The following is an 18,460-nucleotide window of genomic DNA, read 5'->3' on the forward strand; positions in this document are numbered from 1 at the left end:
AATAAAACCCTATGTAGAAGGGCAACTGGGTGGCACAGTCAATTAAGCGTTGGACTCTTGGTTTCCGGTCAGGTCATGATCTCGGGGTTGTGGGATTGAGCCCTGCATTAGGCTCTCACTCAGCGAGGAGTCTGCTTGAGGATTCTCTCTCTCTCCTTCTGCCCCTTCCTGCTGCACACACACTCTCTCTCAAATAAATAAATAAATAAATCTATCTTTTAAAAAATTCCCTCTTTGGGGACTGTCCCCACTCTCTGCTAGCAGTGGGGATGTCTTTGGCTCTGCATGCCCCCTGTGGACTTCGGGGAATCCCTGGTACTACAGGTGGGATACCCAATGGGAGGCACTTCTCATCCTCATCATCTCCCCTGGCCTAAATCATGGCAAAGTGTAAGGCCTTTAACAAGGATGCCCGGTAAATGTCTTTTTGGATTTCTGATTGGCTTTATACACTTACTAGGCAGAAAGAAGCTCCTTCCATCCTTTCCTCCCACATTTGCTCCTCTCACCCTTGCCCCAGCCCCCAAGGCCAGAACATTGTCTTGGCTCTTTCTTTGGATCCCTATCTAATGCCCACTGGTTCTGCCTTCAGAAGTGAGTCAGCGTCTCTCCGCTGTCTCCTGTTGCTGCCACCTATCCAAGCCCTAGTGACTGCCCCTCTCTGGTATACTACCATCACTTTCCCCTGTTTCCAGCCTTGTTCCCCTTTAGTTTCTTCTCAAAACAAACAAACAAACAAACAAACAAACAAACAAACATAGCCAGAGAAGTTCTCTAAAAAGGCCCTTCTCCTGCAAGCCTTCTAATATCTCCCCATTTCCCTCAGTAAAGTCCAAAGTGCCATCCAGGTCTGTCATCAGTTTGGCTCCATTCCCTTTGGGACCTGTCACCCTGCTCTGGCCACAGAGGCCCCAGTGCTGTGCCTCAAACACACCAGGGACTTTGCACCTACTGTCCCCTGCCTTAATCCTTCTCCCTTGGACAGTGGCAGACCTTACTCCTAAATATCTTTTCTCAGTGTGGCTTTCCAGGGTCACTCTGTCTGAAAGGCACTTCCCCTGCTTAATTTTTTCCTTCCTAGCACTTATCCCCACCTAAACTGCCCTGTACTTACCTATGTTACTTATTTTTGTCTACCCTGCTAGAATACAAGCTCCATGGGTTACTTTCTGTGTTGCCTCCTGCAGTATCTGCAGCACCTAGGAGAGTGTCTGGTATCCAGCAAGTATTAAGTATTTGTTGAATAGATGAATAAATGGACAAAGACATCCCCCACATTTGAGTATTTCACTCCTAACTGTACACATTTCATCCTTTCTCTGTGGGTATGAGTGGCTAGGTCCCAGGTGGTCTATTATTACTGCTTGCCCTCATACCCGCCTCTCTCTGCTCCTCCTTTAATCCTTCTCTAACCATGACAGCATGGGAGGCAGTTCAGGGACCCACAATAAGACAGGCCATAACATATAAATAGAGACTCCATGTAGTTGACAATTATTGTGATGTATGTCTGAAGCTCGTCTCAGCTATAGGCCCTGGTATTTTTTTTCTGACTTCAGAACTCTCTGTTAAGAACTATGCTCCTAATACCTTACTGAACATGACTATGGCAGTGGGAATTGATGCCTGAAGAGGAGCCCACGAGTAACCAACCCAGGATGTTCCCCATTTGGCACTTCCACTATGTTGGAAGGATCTGCTATTGTGAAGAGAGCTTCTCGCACTTGCGGATTTTGTGTGGGGCAGGAAAGGCTCACCTAGAACAATGGGGTGGGAGCCTCCACATGGGCTCACACATGGCCACAGAGGCATGCTTTGGCGGGCTGCCTCCTAGAGGGCAGATTGCAAAAGTTGGCAGGGACGCCACCTAATTATCAAGGTAGGTGCATATCTGGGAACTACAGTCCAATGTATCCTGCAGCAGAGGAGGCTCTGCCAATTCTGAGCACACAGGATCTGGCTAATTTGATAACATATGGTGGAGAGAAAGTGCGTCACTAGTTTCCTCTCCCACCACGGCTGACTTCTGCAAAGTTGCTATCTCTTTGGGTCCCACTGGGAGGCCTGTCTGTTCGTTCCTTGTGATGGGATAACATGTCTTGAAGAAGACAGAATATCGTAGACACTGTAGAACGATCTAGTGAAAACTTCTTTATTGGTAAGGAGGGAGTAACTTCAGCCAACTTCATTCCTCTTGAGTTACACACTTATTTCTGAATTGTCACCCTTAATCCTCTATGGATGTGTGTAACTGGCCTGGGTCAGGAGGATCACAGAGCCACTTACAGAGTGTCCTAAGTGACAGGGAAGCTGGATGTCGTGAGAAGTTCAGAAGTCCCCAAATCCCTTGAAACAGACAGGAATTTTCTTATTGGGGGTAAACTTAGATATATTTAAAAAATACGTTCACCCTTATTTTTACCTCTCAGAGTTGCATGGCCTGTTGAATGCAAATTACTCCAATGTAACACACGTGTTCTCTTTGAATATACTAATCCAAACCAACAACCAAATTTATTATTCTTTCCTTATATGATCTCTTGAGGCATGTAGCAATGCTAAGAGGCTGAACAAGTGGAATGAGCAGGGATACGGGACTTGGTCAAGGATAGAGAGACCTCATCTGGTGATAAAAGGGTTAACGTGATTAAGGAGGTAATACTCCTGGACTATTGGGCTATTGCCACTTGCAGCTGGGTTTCCCCAACAACCTCAGGCAAATATCCTCCCAGCGACCTTATGTCCTTCCTTTGCATCTATCCTGGGTTCTAGGGTAGAGATTGAGAGAGGTAAGTTAATTTGTGATTAAGATAGGCACAGCACTTAGAACTCTAGACTCAAGGTCATCTTGGGAACTTACTCATAGTGAAGATTTGGAGGAAACAATGCTTTTGTCTTCCTAAAAATGCTGTCCCTTACTTGCTTCTCATTGGCATTTAATATTTTAGAAAATATTCTGACTGAAGAGTAAGAAGACCTGAGCTAAGTCACAGTTGTGCTCATGACCTGTAAGTGGTAGAGTGGATTCTCTTTGCAGAGAAGGGAGGCTTTTTAATGATCAAATGAGACCATAAATAACAAACTTTTAAAACTGTAGAAACTACCTAAAGATGAACTACTCTTATGGTTACTGCAAAAGAAAAATATTTCTAATAGTTACAACACTCCACTGAAAGGATTTAAGTAGTGTGTTTTCTTGAGGAGCCTGGAAGAGAGAAAATGTGACTGAGTGACAATCCATCCAGCAGATCCTGGGAGGAAACCAAAATTGGTCACCTGAGCTTGGTCCATGAACATAGTATGGACCTGTTAGTCACAAGCTTTCAGCCACTAAGCTAAGAGCTAAAGTCACCTTGAAGATGGGAGTGGGTGTGTTCTCATCATGCTGTTCAAGCAAATTCTAGCCACAGGTGCCTTGTTGGTAAAAATAATCACCAGAATTCATTTTTAATAATTAAAAAATGCATTTCTCAGTAGTTTCTTCTTCCAGTGGTACAACAGCACAATTTCTTTAACTACTGTACTCAGAGGCAGATAATGAATCTACTTGACAGTATAGATCAGATGATGAAAATATGAACAATAAAAGAAGAAAGAAAGATATTTCTTTTTTAATATTTAAGGCTAGTGAGCATGGAAACGGGATATTCTTAACATTTTTAGTGGTGGGTCAGATAGGTTGTCCAGTACAATATCAGAGGGGTGACTTTTACCCAGGTTGGTCAAGTGAGTCAAGGGATCAATGCATCATGAGGTACTAAGCCAAAGGATCTGATTCACTGTAAGACCTACTCCTCAAACAGAGATTTTCTGGAAACACAGGCATAGGTACTCATTTAGAACAGTAAGTCAAACACTTAACGTCACCAAACCACAGATCGTCTCCGCTACTTTTGCCAGTGAAGTCTTCCAACAAAGGAGATGCCTCCATGAGAAGTGGGTAAAGGACAGAGAGAGGATTTCTAGGGAAGGCATATATGTTCTCAGCCATGAAGGTCTACATGGGGAGGGCTTGGTAGAAGCAGATTGATCCTTCAGCCAGGGAGCTTTCAGGTCAGTCAAGGAAGTACCTTCCATTTGGAGCCCAAGACCAGGGACGTGCCTACAGGGATCAAAGGCCAAGGGCAGATACAAAATAGAAGAAAAACAGAGTCCAGGACTGACTTGGGAAGGAGGAAGAATCTCACAGAGCCTGGCGGGGGTCTACATAATTGGCTTGGCCCATTGCATGTGTGTGAGTAACTTAGTCTCTGTAAATGTATCCGTTTTTATGGTTTTCCAATTGTCTTTTTTCTTCTAGGTTTGTTTATTTTTAAGTAAAATTTATATCTTATGCATAGGAAACACTAAAGATATGCTTACTGACTAAAACATCTCCGATGAGGTGCTCAATATTTGTTAGCTCGCTGAATTCTCACAATATTTATTTATAATATTATTATATTATAAATTATAATTATATTATAAATTAATATAATATCTGTTATAAAAAATCAGAACTATTTAAAAAATGAGAACCCTCCCCGCAAACCCCACATAGCAACAACAACAAAAGCTAATCCTTGAGAAGTTAAGTAACTTGTCTAAGATTGCGAAGTGGTAAAATCCAGATCTGTCCTCAGAGCTACCTTTTCTTTTCTTTTTTAAAAAGATGTTATTTATTTATTTGAGAGAGAGAGAGCGCGAGCACAAGAGAGCCCAGGTGGGGGAGAAGCAGAGCGAGAGGGAGAAGCAGGCTCCCCACTGAGCCCCAGGCAGGGCTCAATCCCAGAACCCCCAGATCATAACTTTAGCCGAAGGCAGACGCTTAACCAACTGAGCCACACAGGAGCCCCAAGGGATGCATTTTCCTATGACTTTGGGCTGCCTCTGCACCAGCGCTCTGTGATCTGTCTAATGTGGTTGGTCGGTGCTTGAGGAATGGGCACTGTGATGATGGCAAAGGGAAGGAGGTGGGGCATAGGGGTGGTGGCCAAGCGACCTGTTTCTGCTGGGGTTTCTTCACTGCATTCCTCTGGTTCCTGAAATTATTCCGTCTCTCACAGTATTGAGGGCAACCAGCAGACTCAAATGGCAATGTTATATTTTCATTATTTTATCATGTCATTTAAAAAGTAGTGTGTTTCTTTTCTTTGAATAAAGGAGAACAGGGGTGCCTGGGTGGCTCAGGCAGTCATGATCTCAGGGTGATGAGATCAAGCCCGTCCCCCACCTCTCCCCCCAAGTTGGGCTCTGTGCTCCTTGGGGATTCTGCTTATCTCCCTCTCCCTTTTCCTCTGCCCCTCCCCCTGCTCTCTCTCAAATAAATAAATACATCTTTAAAGAATAATAAAGGAGAACAAAAACCATTATTAATGTATTTAAATTGCCATTTAGATTTAATGTAGTTACCACCAGGGTACAGGAAATGAACATGGGAGCCAGACAGGCTCACCAAGCTGTTTTCCACAATGCTCAGCTCAGCTACTTAAAGTGTGGATGGTTGCCATAGTAACTACTTAAATAAACTCAAGGATGGTCCAGGGGGGTCAGGCAGCATAGGCATCTAATGGGTTTACCTTATTTTGAGAAATCAAAACAAAAGGAGAAAACCTAGATTTTTTTTCTCCCCAAGGGTCACTTTTCCTTCCTGCTAATACTAAGACTTTCCTTTACCTAAGATGATTGCTTTTTTGCTTGTGTCTTGTGTGTGTGTGTGTGTGTGTGTGTCTGTGTGTATGTGTGAGACAGCCTGAGAAAGAAGAATAAGAAGATTTTAATCGGTTTTCTAAACAGCTCAGCGGATCTCAAAATATTAAAAAAGGAAAATAAGCTGGAAATTTCTAGCTGTTGATCAAATACCACCATGACTGTAAGTCACAAAAACAAAAAACAAACAAAAATTAACTTATTTTTACAATGGCCCCCTGGATTGTGTTTGCAGTGGTAAATTGTTTATCTTCACCTCCTGAGTGGCATAGTCTTAGAACCCAGTCCAGCCTGCAAGGAATTGAAAAGGCAGCCTTTGTGATTATATTCTTTGATTTTGATGGCTGGGAACATTTCACTTTACATCATGCTTTTTGTTTGTCTTCATTCTCTTCAAATGATCAAGTGCTTTGAGATCCTAAGCCTTCATATTTATGGAAATTACTTTAAAATTCTTACTCATTCTTGCTCTCTTACCCAAGAATTAGAATCTAATGATCATTTTGATATGTTGTAAATATCTCTTTTTCTTATAACTAAGCCTTTTTGCCTTCTTTGGCTTTGCATAAAGAATATTCTCCATGCTGGGTGTGATGCATAAACAATGAATTCTGGAACACTGAAAAGAAATTTAAAAAATAAATAAAAATTTAAAAAAAACACTAAAAGAATATTCTCCATGCAAAAAGGGAAGTGGTTGCCTAAGTTATTGTATACCCATACAATGGAATACTTTGCAGTTGTCAAAAAGAATTTCTTAAAAAACTAATCTACATGCATGTATATAAAACAATGTTTCAGAAATAATTTTAAGCAAAAAGGGCAAATTGCAGAACCATGCATATCAAGAAAGTATGGACATATGTTTATATAATGTCTGCATAGAATGTTTCTAAAAGGATGCCCAAAAATTGGTTAAAATTCTTACCTCTAAGAGGTAAGAATGGGATGGAGAGGAAGGAAGACTTTTACATATTATTAGAATACTCATTGGTGCTGTTGAAATTCTTATGAGCATTTTTATAATAATAAAAATGGAAATCTTTTCATTATTCCTAAACAGAAAAGAGATGCGTGTAGGCGTAAAATCTGTTGTGGTGTAGAGTATCGCCACAACATACAAGGGAAAATGACAAGGGACATGACCCATTCTTGGTTGGCTTTTGATTTTTAGTATCTTTATTTGTGTAATTCTGCATAGCAGGCCTTTCTGGTATTATACTTCTAGGGTTTCTTCATGACTGGATCTCTGCAACTTTCCTTGGGCTCATTTACTTGATTTCACACTGTCTGCCTGTGTCTCTCACATCCAAAGGCAGTGTAGAATAGTGGTTAGTGGTGTGGATTCTGGATTTAAATCCTGACTATGGATGTCTAGCTCTGTGACCTTTGTCAAGTCCATTCACCTCCTGTGTCTCAGTTTCCTCGTTATATAATTCAGGGTGATAATAATTCCTGTCTTGAGGAATTAGAATTAGAATTAGGAATTAGAATTACTTTATGTACTGGTGTTGGTGTTAGTCATTATCCTTTGAGGTGATTTTTGTTGTTAAAATTAGCTATACAGTAATGAAAGGAAGAAACAAAAAGAAAAAAAAAAATAAGAGAGAAAAGCAAAAGACAGGTGGAAAAAATCAGCCATAAAGTCTCTTCACAGGGCGAATGACTACTGAGATGTTAGAAAACATCCTTCCAGATGTAGATCCCCATATAAATAACGTAGAACATTATCTAGATGGGAGAAAAGTTCTGCTGTAATTGACTTTTTTAAATTCCATGCCATGTAGGCCATTGTTCTAAAACAACACTGACATTATTTTCTTCCTCTGCCATCAACGATTCTCTATCACTAACTGGATTCAAGCAAAACGAGTTCTCTAATTTAAGGATCTTGCTTGTAGGAGTCTTCACTGTCTCTCCTAAGATAGCTTCCCAGTTTTAAATACCCCTTATCCTGCGTCAGTCAGCTTGCTTCCTTTATATTCAGACACATTCTCTCCCCAGTCTCTTATCTGTGGGTAATTATTTAAATTCCAGGCTGGATTCTTTCTCTTTCATGAAGCTTTCCCTTGCTGTTTCTATCATAATAACTTTCTATTTTCTTTCTTTCTTTCTTTCTTTTTAACATTTTATTTATTTACTTGACAGGGAGAGACAGAGAGAGATGGTGAGAGAGGGAACACAAGCAGGCAGAGTGGGAGAGGGAGAAGCAGGCTTCCCGCCAAGCAGAGAGCCCGATGCAGGGCTCGATCCCAGGACCCTGGGATTATGACCTGAGCCAAAGGTAGATGCTTAACGACTGAGTCACCTAGGCACCTCAACTTTCTATTTTCTGAACAATTACAGCACTTTTAGTCTGAGGCAACATGCATAATGTTATTTTGAAACTTAAAAATAATTATACAAAATTGTTTTATTCGTTTTGGTGGCACTTAAACATATGGGTAGGGGAGGCAGAGCCTTATCTTTCTCTTGTCTCCCTCAGGGAATGTAGCAGCCCAAAAACTTTGATTTCTCTGGAAAGAATTCTTAGTTGTAAGTGAGAAGACTTGGATCCTAAAATGTGTCAAGTAGTTTAAGCAAGTCCTTGCTCTTCTCTGGGCCTCTACTTCCTCATTTGTAATATAACTGGGTTGGAATGATCTCTGAGGTTCCTCTTGGTTTTGCTCTTAAGATTTACCTTTTATCCTTTTTCTGAAGGATGGTTACATGAAGATACTGTGCAGTGGTATATAGGTAAATGCTTAAAAACCGGCTCTCTGGGAAGAAAAAAAAATCTCTGATTTGTAGGGTCTGTTGATTTCTGTGGTGTAAACAGTCCCATTATGGCCAATGGCCAGTTACCAGGGTGACAAGGGCGAGTTGGATTTGAGGAGACGTGCACACCACTGGCTCTCACTGGCATACTGGACCAGCCAACATCGCCGAGTGGTTTCTTTCAATGATGACGGGTGCAGAATATGGCTATTTTATTCTATTTTACTTTATTTTATTTATTTTTGGTCTTTTAGTGTGGCTATTTTAATTCTCAGCTTCTCCTACTCCGAAACCCTGACATTATCTTTCTTTGCTAGGTGAAAGGAAGCAGGCGGAACAACACAAGAAAGTGGTTCTTTCTTGGCTATTTAATTTCAGGCTCTCCAGACATGAGCTCTAGGATCAGCCCAGTGTCCTCAGGATCCCAAACCCACAGTACAGCATCCACTTCTCTTAAGATTTGGCCCAGGGATGATGCTACTGAGGTGGTGGCAATTTCATATGCAGGTGGTAACCTGGATCTATGCCTAGAGCTCTCAGCTCTGCTTCTTCTGGGAAAGAGAAGTGGTCTAAAGAACTAAAAGTTAAGTTTCTGAGCTGGAAGCTCACGAACAATGTCCAGATGGTGAAGATAGTCTTACTTGGGGAAAGTTCCCAGAGCTCCACGAGGCAATGGAAGGATGAAAGTTAGAGTGGAAAGCAGATGGCTGGAACCTAAGACCCAAGACCAAGCTGGGCTCTACCTCCCGAGGCTCATAATCATGTGGAGCCCTTGGTTTATTGGTTAAGTGTTAGTAAAAATCAATTCTAAATTCCTTCTGTGACCATTGGGAGGATCAAATGAAATAGACTGAAAACACTTGATAAATTATGACTTGTAATTTTAGCTTGAAAAGTAGGCTTGAAAGAAAATTAAACTATTACTTGTTATCAGGCTAGATGATCAAATATATTTCTTCCTCAGTGGTTTATTTGAGTAGCAAATCAATTTGAAAGAAAGCTAAGCAGTTAATGTGATCATTGCAGAGAATCCTTCTCGAACTCTAAAAGGACTAGTTAATGTTGGTCTTAGGCCTCTCCCCTCCTCCTAGGAGAACTCGAATGAACAGGGATTCCCCAGATGAACTAACAGAAATATGCTAATGGGCAGAGGGGATGACAATACTCGGGCTGGCTGCATAGATATTTTTAACATGCTAATGTGTACCTGCCAGACTGAGCTCCCAGCCTCCAGGTGGGCTGGTGATGCTAAGAAAGGTTGAGAAGGAACAAGGGGCTTTGCAGAAAACCACAGATTCAGAAGCACGGGGAGGGTAAAGAGTCTGAGCAAGCACAGACACAGCCAAACAGTGGTGGGCAGATATTAGATGAAAGTTCAACTCAACAACTATGGGTTAGAGCTACTCTGCGAAGCTGCTGTTTAAGCCACCCGAGGCATATAGGGATTGTTTAGTAGTAAGTTAGCATTCATCTAGACTCCCTGGGGTTGACCCTGTGCCTGGTGCTTTGCAAACACTACTTCAGACAGCATTTAATGTGGGGACAGAGAAAATAGAAGCATATGTAAGAAAGCTACAACTACCTTGAGAAACGTTTGATGACAGTGCATAGGGAATTCTTAGGAGGAAGAAATAATAGCTAACAGGGAGAGGTTACATTTGAGAGGAAGATGGAAAAGAATGCAGAGTTTTTCTCCTACTCTTGAGGCACAGAATGGCTAAATGGTTTTTCCCACAGCAGCATATCTAGGGGCAACAGAGCTATGATTTGGAGCCCGGGTAATCTCCTCTCAGAGCCTGCGCTCTTTAGCAATATGCTGTATGCGGTAGTTAGTCTCAATTGGATGAACAGATGAAGAGGAGATGGCTTTCCTGGAGGATAGGGTGGGGAACCATGTAAGCAAAGACCATGAGATACCATTACTGCTCTTCACCAAATATACCCAGCTCTCCATTTTCTGGGCACATAGTAGTATTGCACTTCTCTGTCTCTCTGAAATTAGTGTGGTCATGTGGATGGTTTTAGCAATGAAATGTGAGCAACGTGAGGAAATGACATGCATCATTTCTAGGAAACAGTGCTCAATTCACCACATTCCCTTTTTCTGATTTGGTGACCATGGACACACCTGTTGAGATATACTGTCTGTCTTTCTGGGTGTCTGGGTGACTGCAACGATCAGAGTCTCCTGACAATTCACAGTGGACACATATTGTGAGCAAGGAATAAACTCTTGAGATTTGGGGGTCGTTGATCAACAGATCAACGACTAGATAACCTAGTCTAGCCCAACTAGTACATAAATTATTACCAGAAATGGGGTACTCATGGAATAACAACAACAAAATACCCTAAAATATATGGGTATAGCTTCAGAAATTGGTAGCAAATAGCAAGGCAATTATTAGAGGCTGGGAACATACTGATCTAGGTTATGCAGTGGTGAATCATTTGGTAAACTGTTACTCTCAACAACTTGGAAGGTAGATGATGTAATAAGCGAAATGATAACTCTAGGGGAGGTAGTTGCAAAACACAATGTTAATGGCATGTGTTGGTTGCTGTTGACAGCCTTCAACAAGGTATTATGAAGTTTGAAATAAATTCAGAAAAAAATGGTTAGATTGTAAATAGCAAGGAAGGGGAGTAAGGGGAGGCTAGACATTTGAAAACTTGAAGGATTTGGAAGAAGCAACTGATTTCAACCTAGTTTGTAAAAGGTAAACCCAAGAATGTGTTTTGAGTGATGAAGGTATGATGAAAACTAGTGTTGGTGGCAAGGTTCAAGTCAAGGATGTGACTATCTCACACTATCTTTCAAATAGATTATCTGAATGGAGTCAGATAATTTAGAATGAAGATGCAATTAGATAAATACCTTGATTAGACAAAATGATTCAGAGAGAAGCAGCTAATAAGTTGATGAGTATCTTAGAGGTATGGGGGTGGGAGGGTAAACAAATAAAGCAAAGACGATCATTGTATCTGGGAGGGTTCTATGAGTGTGCTGAATTTTAAAGGGAACTCATTAGAATTCATAGGTAAGAAGCTACAGTTGTGAGAGAGTCATACTGCTAGAAGAACCAAAAGGCTAAATTAAAAGGTGGAGTAACAAAGGGAGTCCTAAAATGTCTCCTGGGGTCCAAGGAGCGCACATTTCCAGATGCGCACTTTGGCTATGGTCAAGGAGAATAATAGAAATTAAAGACTTTTCCAGAGAAGGGAGCTAGGAGACAGAACAGTGTAAGGAAGTTGCTCCTAGGGAGCAGAATTGTAGCCTAATCAAGAAACATCTTCTCTAATGGGATTGCAGAATTGCTATGGACTAATGACTACTGTTGTCTCCCATCATCTTCTTTTTGGATGGGAGTCCTTATTGTGGATGTTTTGTCCTTGTTCCACCATGGTAAATGGGTATGTAGGGGGCAGGTCATTTTCTGTTAGAGTCTGATAGTCTCCAGGTGTAAAGGAGCTACATCTGAACCAGATGTAGATATGACTATGTATTATTCTCTGCTCTACAGATTATCATTCATCACCCACAGATCATAAATTTTGAGGTTTAGGATAGGACTGGGATTTGGGTTTTCTCCCTTTGATGGTGGTGATGGGGCAAGAATATAATTTGTCTGCAGGAGAAGGAGAGAGCCAAATATTTGGTCTCAGAAGTGTAGACTTCAGTAGTCATTAGTGCTGCTTGTCAAATACTGTTTCGTGTGTCCATGTTCTGGGCACATGGTAAGATTGCCTTCTCTGCCCTCTTTGAAAATAGACATCACCATGCCACTAGCTTTTCATAGCTTTTGCCTATGAAATGGGAATGAAGGTGATTTGTCTCACTTGAGGATGGCAGCATTAAGATGCTATGCTCTTGTCCTGCCTTTATGACTTTGGAAATCTTTCCAAACTTGGTCCCTGACTGATCAGTGACCAGAGCTCCCCATTGACCCAAGATGGACATGTAGCATGAGCAATAAATACATTTTTGTTGTTGGAAGCCTCTGTGATTTAGGAGCTGTTTTTCACTCCTAGCGTAATCTAACCTATCCTGACCAGCATGGGTCTGAAGCCATCACAATAGATCCTAAGATCAATTAGTAGCTCAGTTTGATCAAAGCATGGACTATGTGTAAGGGAACAGCAGAAAAGAAGACCTCCAACAAGAATGGAGTCTTACTGGGACACTGAATGCTGTTGGGGACTATGTTCAGAGACACAGTCAGAGTCAGAGATGATGTCTCAGTAACCAGGTAGAAAGTCTATGGAAGGAGTTATTACAGAGACAGGTTGGTCGCAGCAAGAGAGATTGGTCCTTTTCATCATTCAAATGAGGCGTGAAGCCCTAAAGCCTGAAGAGGTGAGAGTTTGAGCTGAAGTGTTTCAAGACTGAATTTAGGAAAATGGTAATTCGGGTGATAGAGGGGAAGAGTCAGGAAGAGCAGTGATATTCTCAGGGAGTAATGGGTGCCTAGAAATCTCATCTTCCTGCATGTTTCATTTAAAAATGCAGGATGAATGTACATGATAAGAAAACGTGGTGCTGGTCTTCAGCTGAAATCTTAGACCCCATAGGTCGGGAAAATCCCGCACAGAGATTCTGTTCAACTCTACCCAAGTCACCCAGCAGAATTATCAAAGCTCTCACAGAGGCACAATCCAGGTTGTTTTCAAAAGTGCCTGGAAAAATTTCTCTCTAAATTCCCAAATTAATTTATTTCATAATTAATAACTTCGTGATTAGAAGTTTCTCCTTACAGCTGATCTAAACCCTTGGGTGGTAGTTTTTATCTCATTTCCTCTCATTTATATGTAAGAATGTCAGTGGTTTTGCTATAAGAGCTTTCTGTAAAGGTACATTTGTTTAGGATTCATACACAGCCTGCCTCCAAGAAGGATTAGAGGCAGCTCCTAATATGTCTGCTTAGGCTTCCTTTAAAGTAGCTATTCTCTTTCCTTCAGAGTGTGCTACCATCTGAGGGGCACGAGGAGGATTGCTTTAATGATATAAAATGAAAACAAAACTAATAACATGGACTATGCTGACAATAGTAATTTACAGTGAAAAAAAAAAGGAAAAGAAAACACTGTCCCCATAGAAAGTAAAGTGGATTTTTTCTGACCAGAAAAAAATTCTGGACAAAATAATAAACTTTAATACCTTCAGCCTCTGAATTTTAAGTTTATTTTTTCTATGTAGTGCCTTCTTCCACCATTCTTAAATTTTAGAGCACATCTCTATACTCTAGAGTATCTTTTAGGGTATATTTATATCTCTAAAAAGATATGTATTTCTATATAAATATATGGAAATATAATATGTCGATATATAAATATATGCCTATATAAAACCTATTTATATAAAATATAGATATAAAAATAAAATCTGTCTATATAAAAACATATCTATAGCTCTATCTATTTTCCACTTGACTGTGGAAACCAGATTTCAACAAATCATTTAATAAATTTACTGAAACCAAGTACAAATGTCTTCCACAGTACTTCAGTATTAAAGGTACTGAATAAATGAGTGAGTGTTTACATGAATACCATTTCTGATCACACTCAGGGTGTTCTCTGTTACCTGGTTATCTGCACTTTAATAGTGAATGTAGATATTAAATTGAAGGGATGGTAGCCAATAGATAGGCAACATAAAGTTATTTTAAAGCTTCCTGCAAACACAAGTCTTCCTGGCAGGCCAGTGGGTAGCATTTTTGATCAGTATCACCTGAGGGGACTGGGGAGTCTTCATTTCCAGAACTTTCTTTGGGGGTTTTCCCCTGCTCACATTTCTCCAGTCTTTGGGGAGTTGCTGGGTCCTGAGAAGGTAGTTCAGGTTATATACCATACAGCCATGGAACAGATATAGGGACAGGGTTTGTTATTACATAGTCCCATAGTCCAGAAGGAGCTGCACCCAGGCTTCTAAGAGCCTATCACTTCTCCCTGTAACCTCCATCAGCCAATGCCTCCTTTATCTCTGATCCATTGGTCTTTTGGTCCTTCCTTCTTTCACCCCAGGGCAAGCCCGGATCAAAATGTTTTCAAAGCCCTTGGTGTTCGAGCTGCCTGTGAGCCTGCAGGACCTTCAGGGCCAGGATGTACCTCACTGCAGCCTCTGACACCACGCCCTGCCCCCACCATCTAATCTGCTTTCTCAGCTCTTTTCCTGGGTGCCACTTCTCAAGTGTCCATATCCAGGAGACCTTCCTTTTCTCCTCTGGGCTGAGCCCTCTGATGTACCCCCTCTCTGTGGCCTGGGAAAACCTATCATGCCATGTTTCAACTTCTTATCCTTTCTGCTTTCAATGCCTGGCCTCCAATCTTACCTTTGATGGTTAGTTGACATATAACCGTGGACAAGTTATTTAATCTCCCTGAGATGTAGATTCTTCATTTGTAAAGTGTGGAAAATCTCATTTTTAGAGTTATGGTGATTAAAAAAAAAAAAAAAGGAATGTAGAGCCCTTAGCACTCAGGCGTTTAGAACATTAAAACTTAAATCTCTCTTCAGTGTTTTAAAATCTCCTTCCTTTCTCTAAAATGTGTCAGAATTTCTCTTCATTCTTCCACCTCCCTCACAGAGACAAAAGACACAAGTTCTTTCCTCTGGGGTCATGATCCTTGTAGGGACAGGCCAATCTATGCAAGTTTCCTTCCCAAAGAGGCTTTTCTATAAGCAATTACATCACAAGAGACCTGGATATGGTACAGACTATAGAGCTCACACACACCCATCTCATTTGGAGGAGGGCATTCATACCCCAAAGAGGAATTGGTTTTTCTTAAGCTGGGAATGGTGATCTAAGCTGAATATAACTGGCAATTTCTTGTACCAGTTACTGTTTGTTTTGTTTTTCAATGAGGCTTATTTCTAGCAAGGGGTTGAAACATATTTAGATAATTTCTCTATGAGCAAGTGAATGAGTTTTAGTTTTAAATGTTTTCCATTTCTTTTCATTTTGGAAGCTGGGGGTGGGGAGTTGTGAAGATAGAATAATAGAAGAAAGTACTGTGGTGGGGAAAGGATGGGAACCTATCTTGAGCTTATATCGCTGAATTATAGTCACAATATTGTGGTGTCAGGTTGTGTTATTCTGTTCTTTCTTCCACTGTAAAGAGCGTCTGCTGTTATATGTAAAATTATACAGAGGGTCAGGTAGGAGAGGAGTGTCAAAGCATTTGGGGAAAATGACAACAAAGGAAAAGAGACATTTCATACCATTTAGGACAAAGATGGGATGATATATATGAGCGTGTTCTTAAACATGGTTTATATCCTTAGGAAAAAAATATCAATGTTCTCATGTTCATATATCCCAGTTCCCCTTTTTCTGGGGAGAGATGGAACTGAGGAACTATAGGTGGGCAGGAGGAGCCTCTGGAATGTGGGGAACTGGCAGAGGACACAGTGTGTCTAGAGAGAAAAAAGGGAACAAGAAGTTTATACAAAGATAACCAAAAACAGAGACTCTATCAAGAAGCTTGTTTTGGGTTCCTGATAAAAAATGGATTCATTCTTAAATTTCCAGAATTAAAGTTGTAGAAGAATACCCTATCTATCTCTTCTCAAATTATTTTATTTACCAATACCGCTCCTTTTGTCTTTACACTGCGAACTCCCAGATCTTTTGTGCCTCATCCTTACAATGACCTACTGTAGTGCTGAAAGTTCTCTCAGAGACCACGTGGATGGGAGACAGTACCCGGTGGCATCACCAGTCAGTGAGAAGTGAGGGCTGGAGAATTGTGTTGAGAAGCATTTTGAAACCAGATCTGTGTTCAGTGGGAAGGGTACTGGCATCCTTAATTAATGCAGGGATTGCTGATGCCGTCTGCCACAGCCCTAGAAGTTAGGGAGTGGTGGTGGGGGGTTTATGATGGGAGTTGTCTCAGTGGTACCATCCATGCTAAGAGCCTGAGCCTCTCATTTAGTTTACGTGTGTGTTGGGGGTAGGGCTGAGAGACATTAAGCCAGTTGCCAACGTCACACAGCTATTCACTATTCCACAATTTATGTAAAAAAAAAAGAAAAAGAAAAAGAAAAGTGTTCAAGATCAGGAAAAGAATGAAGATTAAAAGGATTAGCCATCCTGAAAACAGAAAACTGTCTATCTTCAAGACATTTAGGACTGAATGTGAACCTTCTTGAAACCTTTTGTTAGATAGTTTATCAAAATTGCTAGAGCTCCGTCTAACTTGTCACCCCCAAATCCAAACATGCATAGAAATCTGGGGCCCTCCTTGCCAATTCCAGAGGCCTTTCAAAGTCTATAATGTTAGAGATTGTTTCTTCCAGGAGGAAGTTTTTCTTAGTGCTTGGATGAAGGGATAAAGATGTATGAAGAAATTTTAAAGTGTTATTTGCCTAGGATTAATGGATAGTTGAAATTAACTTTAGAATCTTTTAAATGCCAGCGCACTTTTAAAAAAAGTGCTTTCTGCAGAATATTGGGAGGGAAAAGTCCAAGATGGGATTTGGACATGGTTTTAGCTAATCAGTGTTGCAGGAAGTAGTCTCAATGCTAGAATAAATAGCAAGCCATAACAAATCCAACTAAGACTTAAATGCATCAGAGCCAAGGTGTGGAGAGGTTTAGGGGAATTCTGGCCCCCAAATCTCTCCTTGACTTGCCTGAGAATTTACTATTAAGCATTTAGAAGTTATTATTTGAAAATACTAATATTCTTGGGTGATGATTCATTTCAAGTTCATTGTTAGCTAATACCAAAGGAAGAAAGCAAAGCTAGTGGTGAGGTGAAAGGATTGGTTACCAGCTGTGAAGAGAAACAAGGAAATGAAAGATATATTGGTTCTCAGTGAGTAGCTACAGGAATTTTGTGGCCTAAAGATGGACTTCCCTGTCTGAAGCCTGCTCATGACTCTAGAATGTTCGACCTTAGGACATAATAAATAAATTACGTAAGTGACGTAAATAAACCCTCAAGATGCTTTTATAAAAATAGAAAAGAGAAAAACAATGTAAGAAAGTACAGGAGTGCTTTCTCTCCAGCATTTCTGACAGAAGATAGGAGTTGAAAACCTTAAACAAAATGTTGCCCCAATCTCACTTGGCTAATTTTAGTTATCTTAGTTCATGGCTATGATTCATCCCTAAAGCTGTGAATTGCTGAGGAGGAAGGAGGAAAAAAAATTGACTTAAATGTCAAAGAAGTAAGAACAAAAATATAGTTTTCTTTTTCGGGGAACTAGAATTCCAGGATATGGGATCTTTCTTTTTTTTTCTCATGAGGGACTGAATGCTTCAAACTTCTAGAGAAATAATGGTCTTGAGTCAAAACACCATTAAGGAACAAAAGACAGCAGTGATTATAAGTCATGTCATGTTTGAATTTTTTGCCTCCATAGTATATTTCCCTTGTCTTCTTACATGCCTCCTTAAATACCATTAAACTAGAACTCACTAGGAATCATCTGTAGTTGAGTGTGATGGAAGCATAATAGGTAGACTGTAGAGAAGAATGGAATCCCTAAACCAGGTCAAGGAGGAATGAATGAAGACAAACAAAACTATGTGAAATAAGCCTGGGGAATAGGATGGTAGCAGAGAGAATAAAGGTATATTTGAATGACAGTCACATGTTGTCTTGATTTGCTAAAGAATAGAGATGGTTTGGTGAAATTTCTTCTTGAATAAGGAAAAAAATTTCTCAATTTATAGGGATCCCCCAGTAAAGTGGTTGCCATTTTGAATTTCCGTAGGTTTGGAGGAAGAAAATAGTCACTAACTCAACTCAGCTCTATGACTGTTTTCAGTGTCTGAAGTAGCTGGCCTTCTCTACCAACAGCTTGGCCACTATCTGTGTTTGTCTTTTTCTTAAAACTCTTAAAAACTGCTGCTCTTAAAACTTTGGAGCAAAGAAATATATGATGGTTGTAAAAATAGGGCCTGGGCTTGAAAGGAAGATGATACTATGTAGGAAGCAAAATGAAAAGCAAAGAGTTCTAATGACTTCAGAGCAGATCACTTACAGGCCTGAAGCTGTGAGG

General features: G+C 40.6%; 1 protein-coding gene and 1 long non-coding RNA gene across 2 annotated transcripts in view; one reads left to right on the top strand and one right to left on the bottom strand.

Annotated features, from left to right (window-relative positions):
- DLGAP1 (DLG associated protein 1) overlaps positions 1-18,460 on the bottom strand; it is a 771,821-nt gene that overhangs the window by 232,329 nt on the left and 521,032 nt on the right.
- LOC125081989 (uncharacterized) overlaps positions 1-18,460 on the top strand; it is a 110,417-nt gene that overhangs the window by 83,223 nt on the left and 8,734 nt on the right. The gene's annotated exons all lie outside the window — the stretch shown is intronic.

This window comes from Lutra lutra, chromosome 12 (genome assembly GCF_902655055.1).
Source record: "Lutra lutra chromosome 12, mLutLut1.2, whole genome shotgun sequence".
Lineage (NCBI taxonomy): Eukaryota > Metazoa > Chordata > Mammalia > Carnivora > Mustelidae > Lutra > Lutra lutra.